Here is a 21544-nt window from a genome sequence, read left to right on the forward strand (position 1 = left end):
ATACATAGTGCATGGAAAATTAAGGAAAATAAAGGAACTCCTCACTTAACGCTGTAGTTATGTTCCTGAAAAATGCGACTTTAAGCAAAATGATATTAAGTGAATCCAATTTCTCCATAAGACTTAATGTAAATGAGCGGGTCAGGTTCCATGGAAATTTTTTTCACCAGACAAAAGACTATATATACACACACAGTATAAGTTTTAAACAAACAATTTAATACTGGTACACAGTGATGATGATTGTGAAGCTTGGCTAAGGAGTCAGAGGGAGGGATATTTCCCAGGGAATGCCTTACTGCTAAATGATTAACTAGCACTTGGCTGAGCCCTCAAGGTTTAACTCTCACACTCTACAAAGCAGCAGGAAAGGAGGGAGGGCAGACAGAGACACACACCCTGAGAGATAGAGATGTGCATTTCCCCTTTAAGTATGAAGAGTGGGGTCAGAAGTACACTGCCTTGTTAATTAGATCAGCAAGCTGAGACCAGACCCCAGCTGTACCTGCTGCCTAAGGCAGCAGCTCCCTTCATTGGTCCATATGTCCCCCCTGCTCTATGGAAGATTAGGTAAGCGGGGTGCAGGAGCAGGGGGGAAGGGGACACCCTGACGTTAGCCCCCTCTCTTCTTCCCCTCCCTCCCACACAGCAAGCAGGAGTCTTGGGGAGCAGCTCCAAGGCAGAAGCAGCACATGGCAGTGGGGGAAGGGACAGCTGAACTGCTGGCAACTGATAGCCTGCTGAGCAGCTGCTGCACAGGGAACTGAGAGGGGGGAGCTGGTAGGGGGGCTGCCCGTCCACCCTGGTTCCAACCACCCACCAGCTCACTGCAACGGGCTGCTCTTCCTGCAAGCAGTGGACAAAGCACAACTTTAAAGGAGCATGTTCCCTAATTGATCAGCAACATAACAACGAAATGACGTTAAGTGAGGCGTTCCTGTACGCAGACTGGAGATTTATGTACAAATTTGTCATACCTTCCGGTGGCAAAATCTAGTTGTGTGTGTAAAATCGTGAGGCTGGTTTTCTTTGAGGCATTTCCCCCCCATTTAAAAATATCAGTAATTTAAATACCAATTCCCTTATTTGACCGATTACTTTAAAAGGAGGGGAAGTATATTGACTTTAATTTAATTTTTCTGGAACCACTGCAAGTTTGAGTTGAGGAGGAATCTTTAATCCATATTTTTCAGAAGAGTTTTAAATATGAAGAGATTTCTGCCACCCGTCCTGTACAAACAGTGAGAAAAGGGTTAGGGAGAGATGCTGCCTTTACACCACAATAGAGAAAAGCTTAAAGAAGTATGAACTCGCCCATGTTCATATACAGTGGCACATTACTATGGATTAAAACCCCCAAAACCTGGAAGGGACATAAATCCTCATGCTTCCGTGTATAAACCTGATCAACCAAGGTGATTAGAAAGAACCTTCCTCTACAAGCAGATAATTCCAAAATCTCCCACTTTAGGGTTTCCTCATATCTTCCTCTGAAACACGACCACTGTCTGAGATAGTATAGTGGATTAAATAGACCATTGTTCTGACCCAGAATGGTAATTCCTATGAATATCCTTTTTGCTCGGATACCAGAAACACTATGCTTGTCTGGGCAGTTTCACATTCCTTTCCCAACCGTGACAATAGTTAACTTGCAGAAACATAAGTGAAACTTCATGGCTTGAGCAGGTGTAATCAGATTCTCCTGCTTTGGAGCACAGGAAAGAAAGTTTTCCTGCTATTTTGTGTCGTACTTAAAATCAAAACTGCAAACCACTTTAAGTACTTTTTCTAGTCATAACAAAGTAACTGCAGACTCTGCAGAAAAGGCCAATCTATTAAGCAGAGGGTAACAACTTAGAACCCAAAAGGTTTTCATTGCTTGTTCAGAGGATTAAATAAAACAAGGCGCATAGCTACACAATTCCAGAAAGTAAAAACTGTGATACTCTACAACAAATCGTAATACTCATTTATTTCCTGATGTTTTATGAAATGTTAGCATTAAGAATGAATAATCATCTACCATAAGCAGTCAAACAACAGGTGTGTTTATTGCTTCCTTCTTGATGCCTTGAAATACACCTAACTTCTGAAACAGGAGAGGAGACTGCAGTATTGAAATTCCATGCATGCTTAATGTTATTCCAGGGGAAATAAAATAAATTGAAGTGACCTGTAAAGTCTCCTCAAACCATTTAATGCCTTTTCCTAGTTCAGGTAAGCTATTTCGAGTCCTCTAGCTTGTGCCTTGGAAGGGCTCTTAGTTTAAAGAGGCTAATGATTAAGTCTGTGCTGGTAAATCATTTATAAAGGGAGCATGGGCTACTCCAGAATGTGAAGGACCACAATGTTTTCATCTGATGACAATACTTTAGGCATCACTGTCGACATAGGAACAGGAACAGCTTCAGACTTGTAGCTTGTCTACATGCACATGGCACCGGTATAACTAAAGGCACGATGCTGCACTAATTTAGTTAAACCAGTATGACTCTACGGTGTAAAAAATTCTTAGCAGCTGTCTTAGTAAAAAGGAAAAAAAACAGGGGAGTGGATGATGTAGTCTTACACAGAATAAATGGTATTTCCAAGAAAAAACTGCTATAGGCCATGAAGCGGTAATTCCGATCAGTTCACATGGTAAGTTAGCAGGAAGGCCAAGGGCTGCTCGTTCACACAAACAGCTATAGGCAAATAAAACCCCTGTATGAATTATGCTCAGCAATTTTCTAAGTAGCAATTTAATCTTGCAGACAGATGTACTCCCTGCTATTCACATTACCTATTTTTGTCTTTCAAAACAGTACTTAGTAGACTAGAATATTTTCACACCATGAAACAAAAATGGATATCAAACCAACATTCATTTCCTCAGAGTTGTTGGTTGCATCACAGCCCTAATGGTAAATATGAGGTTTTTATATGGGCTATATTTTTGTCTTGTTGACTTGCCAAACATCATTTTTCTCCTTGCATTAAAATGGGGCCTCCTGCTTTTCAGTCCTGACTAATGGGGGCTTTGCCATACTGAACTACAGCTGTTGTCTCGCATGAACCTGCCGAGTCATCATATTGCCAATGAAATTTGACAGGATGTTTTCTCAGGTCCAGTGTGGACTTTCTGTAGAGAAATATCAAAAACCTGACCATTTCAATCTGAAAAGGGATGTTTTGATACAGCTCTGTTTTGTGAAAACATTCCAAAGGTTTTGTTTTCATTCCAATGTGGAATGAAAACGAAGTTCAAAAACTTGAACGTTCTTGTAAAACAGAATTTTTTCCAGCCACCTATAACTAGCAGTGTGAAATGGTAGAATCAAAGTTTTATCAACAAACAGGAGACAGATTACAGTCTGAACACAAAGTTCCAAGAATAGAATGCAATCCTAGAAGTACACTCAGTCCTAAAATTGCTATTGATTCTGTACTAGTAAAGGGCATATCTGAGAGAAACTTGAAAGCACCATATTGATTGGTGACAGCTGAGCAGATGTCTCCAGTATTTTTTCTGCGCTAATGGTAGACTCCATATGACCGCTGGGATTTATGGTATTTTAGGTCATACCTCAAAACCTTGAGTATATGTACTCCTTTGTTAATCCAAAATTATAATCTACAATGCCTACATTTACCAATTAATTTCTGAGGGATTCACACTTGGGATAGCTGTCAGACAAAGTTACACAAATATATGCATCTTTCATACACTTTTCACCATTTTTCTAGTCTTTATTGCTAATTCTTAGCTGTCCTAATTAAAAATGTTCCATCTACTCCCTCCCTCTGACTCTAGTGTCGGATTGCTAAATCAAAGACCTACTCATTCCCAGGACAGACATGATTAACATATTGTAACTATGCTTTAGAGTAGCTAAATTAAATTTATTCCATCAAAGTAAAGTGTTCTTAAATCACAGCAACAGTAAATCATGAAGCTATTGGTCAAGTAAATTCTTTTTTGTACACAAGTCCTCTCTCATTTGAATGTAATACATTAAAAATGCTCCTAGTTACAAACAGTAAAGACAGTTGCAGTCTAGAAAATGTCTTGGGAAAACAAACTTTATTTCTCCAATATAATTCATGCTTAAATTAACCTGATTAGGAAAGGTGTATTTATTTCTAGTGTTCAATATTCAGTGACAATTCCAGTGCATCCAATGAAGTGGTCTGTAGCCCACGAAAGCTTATGCTCTAATAAATTTGCTAGTCTCTAAGGTACCACAAGTACTCCTGTTCTTTTTGTGGATACAGACTAACATGGCTGCTACCCTAAACAATTCCGAATGATTTCACCTTTGAGCTACCAGATTAAAAACAAATGTTGTTAATTTTGTACAGTTAATACTGCAGCCCCATGCACGTATGCCCACTAGCATCACTAGGAATTTAGGATTCTAAATTGCTGCTCAGGATCAAGCTTTTAGCTCTCTCTTGTAGCTATAATATGAAGTTTTAAATAGACTGTATGACTGACAACTGGAATTGAAGTTAAGAAAACAAAAATGACTTCCCGGGAAAGCAAGAAAAGACTATACACAAGGATTACTTACGGAAATACATCTTTCAAGCATCTTTACAAAGGAATATATTACAAGGAAGTAACATGTAATTTGCAGGGAGCAAAGCTTTCAGACTTGGGGTTGAACCTCAACATGGCACAAAGAACTGAAGGCAAAACAAACTTTATAAGACAACAACAGGATAACGACATAATGCATTATGTCAGGAAGTTTACCCATCAATAATGGCTTAGAGATGCAACAGCTTTTGGAACTTGTTGCACACAAATTAAAGTAGCAAAAGTCAGTAAAACTTAAAGGGCTTGTAAATGGGCATGTTGACTCAGAAATGAGAAGTCATCCATAAATATCTTTCAGCTGAAGCAAGGCTTTAGCAGCATAAAAAAATCAAACAAAAACATACAAAAAAAAATCCCAACCAATGGTTTACCCAGCCCATTGTATTTCAAGACAAATGAGAGCTTTAGAGATTGATTCTTTTAATATTTTAACTACTTTAGCTTTAGACCCTTTCATTTTCAAGTTACTGTATTTTGTTTATGTTTAACAACTGTATTAAAGACAAACATAGCCTGGGTTAAAGTTTCAGCATAATACAAAAACCAACATACCTAACAAATGCTGTGTGTGTTATTCTGACATCATGCCCTTCCTTCAGGCTTCTAAAATGCACATGGTTGTATCTGATGTAATCTGAAAAGACAGTCAAAAACTGGTTAGAACTGCACTGTTGCTTCGGGGAAATAGTTTTAAGTATGCATAATCTATTACAACTGAAGGACTTTGGAAGTGTAAGAAGTATAGTATGCAAACCTATATCAATTATGAAGTAATTTTAGGACTGATCTGTCATGGGATCAATATATAGAACCCTACAACGGGAACTGTGTTGACTATCTAACTGAAGTAAACAACTAACAAAGTCTGTTCTGCTATGCAATTCTTCAATTTTTCTAGACAGACCAGATACGCATACTTTAAACATGATCTATTCCTCCATCATTTATCTGTCAAGTTTTATTCTTGTTTGGTAAAAATATAAGACAGAGTGTTAAAGGGCTTCAGCCTCCAGAAAGTAATAGTCAATCCATTCTTGTTAGAGCTCTCAAGAAGGCATTTGGTAACAGCTGGGTAAGGCAAGCATGTTCTCTATTTTATGTTATCAAAGGGTAAGTTACTATGTAAGTTTAGAACTATTTCCTACCCTAATGATCAATGCCCCCTTTATGGTTAATCTGAAAATAAAACAAATTATTCAAACCTATTTATTCAAAGCAGTCAGTATAATAAATGCAAAAGTTTATGCTAATGAAAATTTAAACAAAAGAGATTCTCTTAACTATGGTAATTAGCCACATTGGTAAATATGTATCTTAATATTCAATATATGCTCGACAAAAAAAAATCGACATTGCAATCAAAATCTCAATGGTTTCACTGTTTGATTTGAGTTTAAATGTACTGTTGCAAGACAGAAGAAAATGGACTCTACTAGGTACTTTTTGAAGCTATGTGCTACTATTAACTAACAGTGCACTACAGATCACCAGTGGTCCAGTTTGAGACACGCCACCTTAGTATATTACTTTTTATAGTTAATCTGTAGAATAAAAACAGTGAGGAGACGCTGAGTAAAAATATCTATAGCATCCTTAACTCAGTTCTGTTGGGTGCAAGTACCAATTACCGTACAGATGGCTTGCAGTTAAACATCTTTAGCTTACCATGAAAGGTTATTAATTGTCTTCTTGTTTTTTTAAAAAAAAAGACAACTAATAGTAATAAGAATTCTTAAATTAATTTTTGCTATGTCCTTATAGTATGGGTTCAGACAAGAGAAATCTGAGAAGTTTAGAAAAGCAACTAAGTTTATTTCTGAACAGTTTAGTCCACAGCACCCACTTTAAGCTTCCTGACACGGCAGTTATACCATTTAATTTGGAAGCTTCAGCTTCATAAGTCTTGGTAGTAACAAATATTCTACCTATTCACCAGCTTTATCAAATGTTAAGCCACCACCTATTTTCAGTGAAAGAATTCCAGTAAAACTAGCCCCTGTTCCAAAACAGCCATTCCTTATTAAGCCAGTTTTTGTAACACATTACATAGAATTTCTCATATTTTCATCAATATTTTCTTGTATTATTAAAAATGAAAACACAAGCCACTAGATTTCCAGGAGAAACAGGAAGCGACAGCTTTCAAGTTCTACCCCTCTTTCTTCACAAGTTTGTGTATTCCTCTGAAAGTCTGAAAGCTAAGCAGAAGTTTAACTGTATGGGATTACTGGATTTTTTGTTTTGCCTATATACTTATTTTTTTATATTTGTTATACTAATTCTCTCAATTTATATTTACTATTAATTAGTGTGAAAGAGACGATAGGTGAGGTAATAACTCTTACTGGACCAACTTGTGTTGGTGGGAGATACAAGCTTTTGAGCTATACAGAGCTCTTCTTCAGGTCTGGGGAAAGATATTGCCTCAGTTACCTTGTGTCACTCATACCCTGAGACCAACACTGTTACAACACTGCAAACTAGTTATTACTGTGACCAGCTTGCTGTAAAGTAACATGTAAACATAAGTAGATGTTGATAAGGAGAATGCTGGTTAAGTGAATCACATGATCATCTAAGGTTACCCACATTATCAATAGTTTCCAACCTAAACTTCCATTTTTCATAAATCTAAAAAGATAGGCATTGGTGCAAAGATGCCACATCCCAAATCTTTGGGGGTGAAACTTTTAAAAATACTATAACTACATTTACATTATTAAAACTTAGTTCCTTGAATGAGAGATTACCATAAGAACCATGTTCCCTAACTTCTCCATCACAACTGCACAACATCAACGGCTGCTTATGTGGAAGAATGATAACAGTTGTGTATTTGTAACTGCAATGCATTTTGTCCTTTCTGGAAAAAAAAAAAACCACTATCTCCCTGGCCTATCTGTTCTGCTGGCTCACTATATTTGGTCCCTTGCTCTCCTGGTATAGTCCTCTTCCAGTGGGAGGATTAGTGTTTGGAAAGCACACAGAAGATATAAAGTGCTAAGGGTTCTAATAGGGTTGTCTGCAGCTTTGCCCAGGACTATAGATTTGTTTACCCCAGTGTGTGTGTCACAACATGTGATTTTCAGTCAGCCAGTGCTCTTCACACATTCTGAGTACACAGTTCAAGAAATTAAATATTCTGCCTTAAACTAAAATTAAGCTTTAGTCCAAACAACATTTTTTTCTCAAAATCCTTATCATGTCAGAAAACACAGATGCACAGTATGTTCCATGAATGATAACCATTTGCACAAATGATTAATCGAAACTGGATTCCAGTTTGGTTACCCATTTTAGCACATCTGAGATTTTCCCTTGGAATATACCATCTATCATATAATTTGTATCCCATTGTTTAGTGAAATGCTGTAAACCCAAATTGCAGATATATTACCAGAATAACAATGACATTAAGTCAAATGACTCCCAGGCTGCTTAGTCAGGGATTACAAAATAAAAGCTACTTTTAACAACGTTATTGCAGATTAAGCCACAATGTAATAACATTTAAAATTAATAATCACAAAAAATATGTTATTACACAAATGACTATTCCAACTACTTAAAAACCTTAAGATTTTCCAACAGCACTGAGCCAGGTCTCCAATTTCCTTACATACAAATAGTTGCTGGCAAACTCCTTTACTCCCTCACATCCTGCTTCTGCAAGACTGCAGCACTATTTAATATCAGATACTGCATCAAGGTAGTCCTCAAGAACTTTCTTCCAATAAGAGTAGAAAGGGGTTTTTGGAAAACGAAGGGGGATAACTAGTATGTCCCAACCTGTGTATGTGTTATTCACTAAAGTAAAAAAAAAAAGCATGATTTACGACCAACTTTAGCAGGGAAGACATATATATATATATATATATATATAAAGAAATAGCATCATTCTGGAAAGTCCAGTCACTGGGATCTTACAATAACATGAAAAAAAACCTCAATATACAAATAAGATTAAAAATACTTCAGCAATCAAAGTTTATTTTCTGTTTTAGGTTTCCTTTTAAGTTACACAGTGAACAGTTTTTATTTTAAATAAAATTCATGGTGTGGTTGCATGCTGCAAATGAAAAACCTATTTCAACATTTCTACTTAATAGTTGGTGCTAACAACTCCACCAATAGATCTCTGAAGGGAAGCCAAGACGTGCAGTATTATAACACAATAGTAACACTCTGACAGGTCAATTTGTAAACCTTAAATGTGATTTACTTAAAGCCACCCGAGTCTTAAGACAAAGTTACCTACAAAGCACAGGATTGGTGCAACAGACTTCTAGCTAACTGAAAGCAACAGATTGCCTTTGAAAGGTCAAAATTTTAAACGCTGCAGTAATTCACACCTGAAGGAACGTGATACTGCATACAATTCCATAGGAGGTATGGACAGCAGATAGCAACTGTCTGACATTGATAATACTCACCTTCACAATGGTACACACGTGATCCTGATCCTCAAGCTGTCAGACAAAGCTAAGGCATCATATAAAATCTCTCTGTGCAGAGAGGTTAAGTTACTAAGACAGAATCAGTGGCTACTTTAGTAGAAGAGTAAGTCCCTTTTCATTATATCTCTGTAAGATCCAGAAAAGACCCTTTGTTAAAAAAAAAATCAGCTCTGGCTGGCTCTAGCAACTGTTCAGAACCTGACTCACCTATTATTGTGTATTTACTCCACGTATCCAATATTCAAGGTCACACTGTAACAGCCTAAGCAGTAACAGAATAACTTAGTTTTCTGCAACTGAATTTCAAAAAGGATTCTCTCTCCCCTCCCCATGTGACCCTTATATAAATGATCATCTCTGTGAGCTGTAGCTCACAAAAGCTTATGCTCAAATAAATTTGTTAGTCTCTAAGGTGCCATAAGTACTCCTTTTCTTTTTGCAAATACAGACTAACACGGCTGTTACTCTGAAACATCTCTGAGAGCAAGAGGTGAATTTTGGTAAGAGTGTATATTTACATAGTACAATTTAGAGAACTATTCTAAAGTCCCTTATTATGCCTGTCTCTGCTTATCACCACTTCATATTATTTCATTCTCCAGCAGGTACATGCATTTGAGTAAAGAAATACTGGAAGTTTCCCCTTTTATCTTTAAAAAGGAAATGTTTCCTCACCCCCCAACCTTCCAAAAAGCAACATAGTTAAACATCGCTGATTTAAAAAATGGCTACTTCAGCTGTACCAAGACCACTGAAAGTTTCATCACATGACTGCACATGCCTCTATGTTGGTAACCCCTTACAAATGCCACTAAGACATGCCATCAAGAATTCCGAACAGACAATTAAGCAAAACGAAGCTAGAATTATCATATAGCATTTCTTAGGTATTTATAAATATCACCTATCAGCAACAAACTGGTAACTTTACAATACAAAATTAGCTTTAAGTTTATGTAAATCTCTGCATATCTTGTCCCTGAAATGGTTCAGTGAAGTCTGTTAAACCTTGACAGAGGAATTGCCTACGTGGTGCGTTAGTCTGCACAAGCAAAGGTGTAAATTCTAATGCACACTAGCATGTCACGCACTAACTGCCCCATGTGGACTCTGCTTGCAAGCATTAAAAATTCCCTATTGCATGTTAATGTAGTCTCATTTCAAAACAGTACTACATTAATATACACCAGGGAACTTTTATTGCACTAATTGGGCTGTGTGGATCCTGCTGACATGCATGATATGCTGGTGTGCATTAGAATTTACATGCCTCCTGGTGCGCACTAAGGAATCATGTAGACAAGCCCTAAGGCCACGTCTACACTACCCGCCGGATTGGCGGGTAGTGATCGATCTATCGGGGATCGATTTATCTTTCTAGTCTAGATGCGATAAATTGATCCCCGATCGCTCTGCCGCCGACTCTGGAACTCCACCACGGCAAGAGGCAGAATCGGAGTCGACGGGGGAGCGGCAGCCGTCGATCCCGCGCCGTGAGGACACAAAGTAAGTGATTCTAAGTCGATCTAAGGTGCGTTGACTTCAGCTAGGCTGTTCTCGTACTGAAGTTGTGTATCTTAGATCGATCCCCCCCCCCCCCCCCCCCCCCCAGTGTAGACCAGGCCTAAGATACATCTTCCACTGCACCCTGAACTGTACTAAACTGGCTCTGGCAGGCAGGGATGTGGGATTTCTAAGTAAACTGCCACTGATTCCACAAAATCCAGCCTCAAAACAAATAGTAAAAGCAACCCAGAAGTTATGACAGGTGGAAGTTAGGGTAGCCCCCAGTCTGCTTTCACGTATACCAAAGATTCAGGTAGGCACTGGCCTGGACAAAATAGAGGAAGTGCAAAGGTGTCATATAGTATGCAGGGATAGCTTAAGACTCAGGAATGCCTAACAGCCTCCCTGCTCCAGATAGGAAGAGAAATTGACTTTAACTCTTACCCAAGAAGAGGAAAATTCATTGTGTGCTTCTATTCCTACACATATAGGTGAAACATGGAGTCCCAAGTTGAGTTTTTCATAGGTCTGCAGATGCCATGGTAAGTTTAAGATGTGATTTTAAATCTATGAACATCTCATCTCCTACCTTTCCCTCCTCTCATTCCATATCCAAAGCCCTGTCCAAGTACCTGTCAACTTCCTTCTCCTGAATATCATCCAGCCTAACCATTCCCTGAAACACTGATTACTGTAACCTCTTCCTTTCTGGCCTCTCAACTTTTTCCAGTCTGTCCAAATGCCATTGATAGACATCTTTCATTTCCCTGTGCTCTGCCCACATCATCCATCCCCCCATGTCACCTCTTTATCCTCACCCCACACCACAGAGTCCTATAAAAATCTAACTTTCATTTCTCTCTCTGCCTCTGTCTCCCTACTCCACTTTTCCTCCCAATGCTCTCTTAGGCCCAGATCCACAAAAGTATTTAGGTTCCTAACTTCCACTGATTTCATTAGAAGTTAGGAGCCTAAATACCTTTGTGGATCTGGGCCTCGATCCCTTTGGCTTACCCAGTCTCCTTTCCCACCTGCCTGCTCCATACCTTCTTCCGTGCTGTCCCCTATGTCTGGTCTAGTATTCCTCTCCTCTCTCTACCTTAAACCACTTCAGGCAATCTCTCCTTCCTCCTTATAAATATTCTCTTCACTAAGCTGTTTTCCTGGCCTACTGCATTTGCCTTGTCTTATTAGAATATCTTATTTGAAGCAGGGAATGTATCTTCATGTACATAAACTACTAAACAAATGATTGTTAAAAAACAAGCTGTGTTATCAGCTCAGCACAGAAGGGCACAAAATCCCTCAACTCCTACTGAAGTCAATGAAAGTTAAGAGCGCTCAGGACATCACAGGATGAGGCCTTTAACTTTTTTTAAAAAAAACCCTTCAAGATGTTTCCACCACCACACAAAAAAAGAGTAACATGTGGCTGTGTTGTAAAGTTATAATATATTCCTAATGAAAATATTTTATATTTAGAAATGACAAAAATCTGCTGACAGCAATAGTCTTCTAACCACTATGTTCTTTCTCCTGCTTCTGAATCTAAAACAGTCCATCCTTATAAAGAATACTAAACAATATAATTCACTACCAAAGAAGCATATGATTTACTAACACAGCTATCTGGAATTTTTTTTCCATTAATACATTTTTTGTAAGATTACCATTAGATGGTCACAAGGTTGTCACCCCTCATTATATAAACTACAGCTCTGAGATACCCTGCATAAAAACAAGTATTGAGAATGCATCTCCATAAAGATACATTCAAGTTACATTGCTATCATTGAGATACATTCATTTATTATCATACTAAAAATATTGTTGTTTCATTGAGTCCATCTACCCCCACATCTTTTCAGAATTTAGATTTGCCATTGTCAAATCCTCGATTAGGCATTAACCAGAAGATGTGACCTACTCACTGCCTGTGCTCAAAGTCAACACAGGATTTGGGATGGCTGAAACTCCTGAAGTTCCACACTTATAGCAGTTTAGGTTTAAGACACAGGGCTCAATTCTCCACTAACTTGCACCTTTTATAGCAATCTTACACCTGTGTAAAGTAAGCGCAAAGTGGGTGTAATATGCTACCTTTCTGTTTTGGTAGCTCTTTACACAGGTAAAAATACTAGCCAAGGTGTAAGGCAGTTGAGAAACAGGCCCAGAATTGATAACCCACTGAAACAAATAGGCAGTTCACATTTCTAGCAAAATTTCAGTCCACTCTTCCACAGCTGGAGTTGGAAAACCCATGCAAAAAACATCCTCCAATAGGACCTCTATCACAACAGGGATTTGGCGGAAGGGGTAGCAGGATTTGCCTCTGCATAGATCCACTAACCAATAAATGGTAGAAGTTCAAGTAGTTGGGTTACATTAGAAAGGACAGAGCAGCTGGATAGAGGCGTTTACCCCGGAAGAACACAGCACAGACTACATCTCCGGGCTGTGCACTGGTGGTAGAATTTGTGCCTTAGCTGGTTCAGATCTCTATTTTTTCAGATTCAGGCAGACCCGACTCCCTCTGTTCCATTCCTGAGGGCTAGAAAGCTATTGCCTTTTTCAAAAAAGTTAAGTTCTGCAGCAATGGCCAGGAAAAATTTCCCCACTTGCTACTAATAAGTTGATGTGTCAAGATCCTAAATTACAAGTTTTAATATATCTGCTCTATCATTTCCAAGTTTAATCAATTTAAGCTAAATCCTTACCATCATTTGAATGTGGTTTGCCATATTTACTGACTGTACTTTACAACACAACACATTTTTCTGTCAATGAATATGCCCCAGAAGTGATCTTTCCTTTCAGGACTCAACAAGTCAACAAAGATCTAAGCTGAACTATTTTCACAAGCCTGTCAAGTTATTCCATTTTCAGTATTAATCTAAACCACTGTGATAAGTGTTATTATTATTAAAAAAACCTCAACCATTTTGTCTTCTGAGAATGCCACACATGCAAAATCTGCTGGTTCTTTCCCATGCTTCACCAGCACCTCAGTTCCTAAATTGCTGTGTTAGACTATTAATTCATTCCCCTTGGGAGTAACCCAGGTAATGCCGTCATAAAACACAGGTAAAAACTTTTTGATTCAAATACACACAGCACAAAATATTTGAAGTCAAAGTGAGCAAGTTAGAGAGACGGAACTGTAAGATGATTTGACATGCGCTTCTTCAATACAAAGGGTTGTCAGGTTCTGAACTCTAGTCTAAAGGGATTTTATGTCAGTTTTATGTAGTCATGAGTCACAAGGCCCCAGTGTTTTTCTACAAATCTGACAAATTAGATACAGCATCCCCTGACTGAGCCAATATTTCAGAAGATCTTCTAAGCCTGTTATGAATGCACATAAGTAATCCCACTGAAGTCAACAGGACTATTTATGTGCTTGAAGCACATGCGTAAGCATTTGCAGGATCAGGGCATATGTTTATACATTCATATCTCCAGCAAACCACAGAAGAGTGATGAAGTCACGACTTGGGGTCTAGATACCATAGTACAGTGTATCCTACCCCAGTGTACAATAAGCAGGGCATCCCAGGGGTTATCCAACTTTATAGCGTAGCTCACATTATGATTTTATTGTGGACACCTCGCTTCCACTTGGATTATGTCCCTTTATTTGCATGCTCTTAATTTAATCTCCCCTTTTTATGTATTCTGTTCCTCCCAGATGGAAACAAAGAGGCAGCTCCATTTAAGAAGCTAGATCTCTGTGGCCCACCAATAAGCATTGCCCAGATAAATTTGAGAAACTGTGGAACAGAATGTGTGGTGCACCAAGAAATTGCAACAACTTCTTTGTCTACTTCAGCACTAGTGCATTGCTTAAGAGAAGTTTCAGATCTCTATTACTTACAGGGTAAGTAAACTGAGGGGAAGTATATTGCCATTTTTATTAACTGTGATGCTAGAACTGTTTACTTCAAGTACTTTTATTTTTCAATTTAGACTGCAGCACCAGCATGAGATTAAAAGACTCAGAAACTAATTTCTTATTCAATGGCTGCAGAAACTGAGAATATAATTGATTTTATCCAGCACACTCAACCAGCCAAAGAGAGCAGCAAATCCCAGCTCTGACACATACACACACAAACATACACTCTGTTCATTGTAGTCACCAATAATGGGATTTTGAAAACGGATTTGGGGGTGGGGGTGGAGCGAAAAGTTGGTTCTGTCTGATATTTTATTGATTAAACTCTGCTCCCTCCTGGTCTGACCCTCTGAACGAATGAGATGCAGACACTGCCCTGGGCTGGGCCGTGGGGAGGGAGAGGGCTCAGTGCCAAGGCATGTCCCAGCCTCCCCCCATAACAATGGAAGCAACAACAGAGCCCTGGCCAGCGATTAGGGAAGAGAACTCTAGAAGAGGAGCAACTTGTGCGGTGGGGGCAAGCTGTGAACCCCCAAAAATGGAGACCAAAAGCAAGTGGGGAAAGGAAAGTGAGCAGGGAGAGATGGGGGATGGCTGAGTGGGAGAGCAGAAACAGAAGGCAAGATAAGGAGGAAACACAGGGAGCACAGCAAGGCAGGGGAAGATGAGGGGGAGGGGGGTTGGGGCAGCAGAGCAAGGTGGGGCACAGCACAGCAGGGAGGGGACAAGACAAGGGGCTGGGTGAGCAGAGCAGGGAGGAGACAAGACGAGGGGCTGGGGGGAGCACGACAAGAGAAGGGGCTGGGGAGCACAGCGGGGGGCAGGGACAAGAGGAGGGACGGGGGGCAGAGCAAAGGGGGGGGCAGAGCACAGCAGGGGGAAGGGACAAGAGGAGGGGCTGGGGGGCAGAGCAAAGGGGGAGCAGAGCACAGCGGAGAAGGGACAAGAGGAGGGACGGGGGGGAAAGCAAAGGGGGGGACGACAAGAGAAGGGGCTGGGGATCACAACGGGGGGGAAGGGACAAGAGAAGGGGCTGGGGGGCAACGCAGGGAGGGGACAGGAGGGGCGGGCGGCGGCATAAGTCGGGGTCAGATGAGCCAGGAGGAGCGAGGCGCAGAGCACGGCGGCGGCGGGCAGGAGGATGCGCTGGGGGGCAGAGCACGACGGCGGCGGCGGGGGGGGGGGGGGAAGGGACTCTAGGGGGGCAGGGCGGAAGCCGGGAGGGTCCCTGAGGGAGGCCCCGGGGCGCGGTACCGCCCCGGCCCCGCACTTACCGCAGCCGGGCCCCCAGCGCCGGGCCCCCGGCGGCTCAGAGAGCAGCGCGGAGCCCGGCCCCCCGGTCCTGCTGGCGCGGGGCGGCACGCGCCAGGGCCGAGCCCATCCCGGCGGGCGCCCCGGGCTCTGCGGGCAGCGGCAGCGCGGAGCTGAGCGACAGGACCAGCGAACCCCGGAAACGCGGAGAGAGAGTGGCGCGGTCCCGCGCCGGAAGCGCGACTCCCCCGCAATGCGCCTGCGCCTCGGCCGCGCGGAGCTGACGGGAAGACGCATGCGTAACGCGGCCGGTTTCCAGCAGCGTCTCGGAAGTGCGCGTGCGCCCCCTGGCAGGCTGGCTGTGGGGCGGCGCGTAACTCTCCGGCGGGCGCGAGAGGCAAGAGGTGGGCACTGCGCATGCGCCCCAGCTGCCCAGTCTGAGCAGCAGGCTCTAGGTACAAAGGGGCGTGCAGCTAGAGCTTCTCAAGAGCTATGGGCAGTGCCCTGCCCCGGGCACCCGCGCTGCTCCACTGCACTCGCCTCTTCCATCCCAGGGTTACCATGAAACATTCCAGTGCAATACAGCTTGTTGCGTTAAATGCGCAAATGATAAATTTCAGTGACAACATTGCTCAGGATTAACATGCAACTGGTATTTGTGATCTTTCAGAGAGAAGGGCTGTTTAAATTAGGACTCATTTCAGTGTTTGAGGTATTCATCTATAGGCACCATTCTCAAGTGCATTCTGTGGGTTCTAGCCACAAGCACTTCTGCACGTGCAGTCCCACCCATCCACACTTACAAGGCAGCTGCTGGAGTTAAAATCAAGCGCAAAAGGCTGAGATAGGAGGAGTCCCTCTGCTAATACAGATTGGAAAACAGAACCCAACCAAACCGGATGATATTTATGCAGGATGGTTGTCACAACCGCTGTTGTTTCATTCAGCTTCAGGAAGCTGGTACAGGGTTGAAAAGATAAATTGGTGGTCTCAATGTTGCTGATGTTTAGCATCAACTAACATGCTAGCTGGTTAGAGTTACTTGCTTGTAGCTGTCAAATCTTAGATATTGCCTGTTGCTGGACTCCTATTCCTCAGTGGGAACGGTGTAGGAAGCACAGACTGATTTGTCAGGCATGGCGACATTGCATAACCAGAGACCAGCAACTGATAGTTGCAGCAGCAGCTAGCGCAGGGGAAAAAAAGCAAGCCAACAGTAAGGCTTCTTCCTTTCCTTCAGCATTTTTAGGCTAGTGTATTGGCTAGCTTCTCTCAGAAGCTTCTAGGCAAATCAGAACGTGTCACTCCACTTCTGAGGTTGCTGGTGTGACAGACGAGGAGATGCTCTGTAACAATCCAACAATGTGGAGAAATATGAAAACACTGTATGTGACCTGGTCAGTGAAGGGAAGTTGTTCCACATCAGCATATTGACCTAGCTTTATAAGGGGCTATGGGAAAAACAAGCAGTAAAACACCACAATAGCTATATAAAAGCAACTTCCCAGCTAATACCCCTGGGGGAAGCAGTTACAAGACAATGGCATCCTTCCATGCTCCAGGTCAAAGTGACACAGCTGTTCTGCCAGTGCTGGAACTAAAATGGAAGACTATAAACAGTTAAAAAAGGGTACCCAGAAGTCACAGCCACACCATCAGCAGCTCATTCACCTGCACATCTACCAATGTGATATATGCCATCATGTGCCAGCAATGCCCCTCCGCCATGTACACTGGCCAAACCGGACAGTCTCTACGCAAAAGAATAAATGGACACAAATCTGACATCAGGAATTATAACATTCAAAAACCAGTAGGTCACTCCCTGGTCACTCAATAACAGACTTAAAAGTGGCAATTCTTCAACAAAAAACTTCAAAAACAGACTCCAACATGAAACTGCTGAACTGGAATTAATTTGCAAATTGGACACTATCAAATTAGGCCTGAATAAGACTAGGAGTGGATGGGTCATTACAAAACCTAATTTCCCCATACTAATTTTCCCCCTATTGTTACTCACACCTTCTTGTCAACTGTTTGAAATGGGCCACCCTCATTACCACTACAAAAGTGATTTTTCCTCCCTTGGTATTCTACAGTTAATTGAATTGTCTCATTAGACTGACCCCCACACTTGGTAAGGCAACTCCCATCCTTTCATATGCTGTGTATTTATACCTCCTACTGTATTTTCCACTCCATGCATCTGATGAAGTGGGATGTAGTCCACGAAAGCTTATGTCCAAATAAATTTGTTAGTCTCCAAGGTGCCACAAGGACTCCTCGTTGTTTTAGTTAAAAAACAAAACACACTCAGGGGTAGGGTTGGGCTGTCAATTGTCAAGAACTGTCCAAGGAGACCTCCTGATATAACCAGAGGCTCTGAAGAGGAAGTCTGAAAAAGCTGGGCTTTCCCAGGTCCAGGGAATGGTAGGGCTTAAGGAAAAGAAGGTATGAGTAGAGACAGGTTGTTTGTTTTGTTTTTTTTAAAGATCTGTTTTCTCTTAAATGCTTTTGTTGCAAAATAAATAAAACATTGCTTTAAGAAGACTGCTTGGTTACTGAATACCAACAGCATTGCTCTTAGAGACAAGACGACTGCAGGTGCTGAACATAAATCAGACCTGATAAGGTCATCACGGTTGATCACAGGGGACTGCTCTGCAGCCCAAGGCATGGTCAGAGTGTGAGAATCATGTGATTCCATCCTAAAAGAGAGGGGACAGCTTGAGGCCCAAGGCCTGAGAAGGGTGTACTTGAATTGCCCAGGAGGGGTCAGAAGTGCAGTTAACAACTGTGACAGCTGGCATCATCAAATGGGGGTGGATTAGGTTACCTTTACACAAAGGAAGAACCTTCCTACTCCAGTAAATTTGGGGTAAGAAAGTCCATAGATCCAAAAATATACCTATTCAGTAGGTCCGTAGGTAGTTTGAGGCATTTGAGGTCATGGGTCAGTCCCAAGGCATTATCTCCACCATCCTAAAGGTAGCAAAAAGTTGGAAATCCTATGAAAATGCTGATCATCCATGCACAGAGAGGGAGAGTTCCTGTTTTAAGGACAGATGCTTTTAACTTCCCCCTTTATATTTCAATACTCAGCATCAGACTTTGAACAGCATTTTTTTGACACACACAATCTGGGTGGTCAGAGTAAAGTCTTTTCCTCCTTAAAAAACACACTATTTGGGGGTTAAATTTTTATATGCAGGCCTATCTGCCTCACATTTTCTTTACACCTGAATCAACAGGAAGTCCCAGAACATTATTATTTGTATTACCATAGTGCCTAAGAGCTCTAGTCTGCAGAATTGTACCCCCCTGTGCTAGGTGCTGTACAAACACAGGGGCGGCAGGGGGGAGAAGAGAGACAGTCCCTGCCCCCAAAAGCTTACAATCTAAATATAAGACGAGAGAAGTGATTGCAGACAGACAAAATGGGGGAGACCAAGGAAACAATGAGACAATATTGGCCTGAATGACAGTGCTCTCAACAAACCAGTAGCCCAACCATTATCAAGATTTTTGTAGGCCTCATGGCAAAGGAGAGATTCAAGGAGGGTTGTGAGGAAGGATGAAGAAGGCTAGTTTTGTGGATGTTTATGGGGAGCACCTCCAAAGTATAAGGAGCAGCAGGGGAGAAAGCATGATGCTGCTTGTTTGAAAATATAACAAGCTGGATGGAGGCTGGCACCATGGGATGATCAAAGTGGGAACATGGGACTAAAAGAAATACTTTTAGAATATAGGTATTACTAATGTGATAACCCACACCCACACTCCCGAAGGGCATGGTTTGAGGGTTCAGAGGATGGTCCAACCATTCAGTTTATTAGCACAGTACTATTATCAGGAGCAAGAACAAGCCACCAGATGGTGCTAACTGTGAGCAATGCTTTCCTGTCCCTAGTGCCTGTTGGAATCATGCCTTGGCCCAGTGGATGTCTGCAACAGAGGATGTACCCGCCTGCATTTTTTAAACCACATCACTTCATCAGCTAACACATACACACACACACACACATATATATATATATATAAAGTATGCACTTTCCATCTTCCCCCAGATAATCCCAGTGCCAATAGCCTAGTACTGGTGTGCAACCCTACAACAAACCAGTGTATGCCTGCAATATCTAGATAAAAGTTCTGGACAGACGATGATTTGATTTCAGTCTTTCTAAAGGGATTTTTATTGAAGTTCTGCACACCATTTTATTATGGTATTTCATTATTTTATTTTTGTTATTATGGCAGATGCTTACAAACGATCCTTTATAAATAAGATTCAGAAGGGGGAAGCTGTCATTTTGTATATCAAACCATTTAAAACAAAAGTGTAAACAGTTGAACTATGACAAACTTTGAAAAAAAAATCACAGGTACTTTTTTTTGCAGTGCATGATTTTTGCCTTTTGCAATAAATGCAATCTAGTGGGCCACTAAAAGAAACAGCATAAAGCAACATCTATGCTTGTCTACACTAGAAAGTTTCGCTCCTTTAACTATACTGGTATAGTTGAAGTGGCAAAAAAAAAACCGACTATGGATACAGTTATCATTATATAAGTGCTTATACTGCCATAGTTATTCCATTTCAGGAAGTGAAATAAGTTATACTGGTATAAGGCACCTCTTTGTTGTTACAACTGTGTCCACACTAGGGCTTATATCAGTATAACATCACACCCTAACAGACATAGTAATATTGATGTAATTTTTTTCTACTTTAGCTCAAAGCTTAATCATGGGACATGAGCAACTTAAAAGCATGGGCCCCAGTCATCACTGTGTGTTGATCCCTTTATGCCAGTATAAAGGGGCCATTAAGCTGATAGATATATCTCCTGGGGACTCTACTTCACATGGGGAGTTAACCAGGCTGAGAAACAGGTCCATGTCCCATCTCTGCGAAAGCCCCCAACACAGATGTTTTGGGATGTGTAGCAAAGTAACTCACCAGTGTGCTGCCTTGTGGCCAGGACGAGCATTGCAATGTTTAGTTCCTCATAGTTCTCCTGCTGCCCAGGCCCGCTAGTGCTCTCCTTTTGCCTTGTGACTCGGCCCTCGGGCTGGGTCACCTTTGGTCTCACCCCTTTTGGGGTAAATCAGGGTTTTCACTAGGGATGTAAAAGGTTAAACAGTTAACCAGTAAGCATTAGGCTTACCGTTAACCAACCTTAACCATTAACCACACCAGCAGCCTGCGCCGGCCGGAGGGACCCCAACCCCAGCCGCACCGGGCCGGCTGGAGCAACCTCAGTTAACGGTTAATCAGTTAAACGATGTAATTTTAATCGTTTAACCAGTTAACCTTTTAAACTGATATTTACATCCCTAGTTTTCACTCAGTAGTCCTAGGCCCTTACACAGGTTGATGGTCTTGGTCCAGGCTCAAATAGTCCTTCAGGCCTCTTGTGTCTTCCAGCTAGTCCTCCCAGCAAGGCTGTAGGAGAACTGAGTCTCTCTTCCTATCCTGGGTTCCAGCCTAATAGCAAGTAGTTAAGGTCAGACCTCTTGATTCTTCCCTAGGCCATTTCTTACACAAGCTCACCTTCTCCTCCAGGGGCTTATATTCTCAGCAGGGGTCTGCCCTGGGACCCAGACGCTAGTCTCAGTCCTCAAATAGCAAAAAAGACAAGAAACTATAGTAACAGAAATAAAGAGTGGCTCCAACTCCTCTGTCCTACCCAGATCCTCCAGCCACCTGTCCCACCACTCTGTGTTCACAGTCAAGGTAGTTTGGCTCTACTGTGCTCCTCTGTGGGAGCTGAGGGTGAGAAGTTTGTCCATCTCCCCCAGGCTGAGGCCTTCTGACCAGACCTTCTCCCTTTTTAAGGCTTCTCC

The 21544-nt window shown here is 41.7% G+C and overlaps 1 protein-coding gene across 2 annotated transcripts in view; it reads right to left on the reverse strand.

Annotated features, from left to right (window-relative positions):
* The window catches only part of ZDHHC7 (zDHHC palmitoyltransferase 7), a 55061-nt gene that overhangs the window by 23075 nt on the left and 10442 nt on the right, over nt 1-21544 (reverse strand). The window contains exons 1-2 of one of the 2 annotated variants that reach the window (XM_074968856.1): nt 15718-15792; nt 5138-5219 (exon numbers count right to left, since the gene is read on the reverse strand). The gene's annotated coding sequence lies outside the window, so the exon portion shown is untranslated. Of the gene's footprint in view, nt 1-5137; nt 5220-15717; nt 15793-21544 lie in introns of those variants that run through there. The other variant, XM_074968857.1, reaches the window with a different exon arrangement.

Source organism: Natator depressus, chromosome 12 (genome assembly GCF_965152275.1).
Source record: "Natator depressus isolate rNatDep1 chromosome 12, rNatDep2.hap1, whole genome shotgun sequence".
In the NCBI taxonomy this organism is placed as follows: Eukaryota; Metazoa; Chordata; order Testudines; family Cheloniidae; genus Natator; species Natator depressus.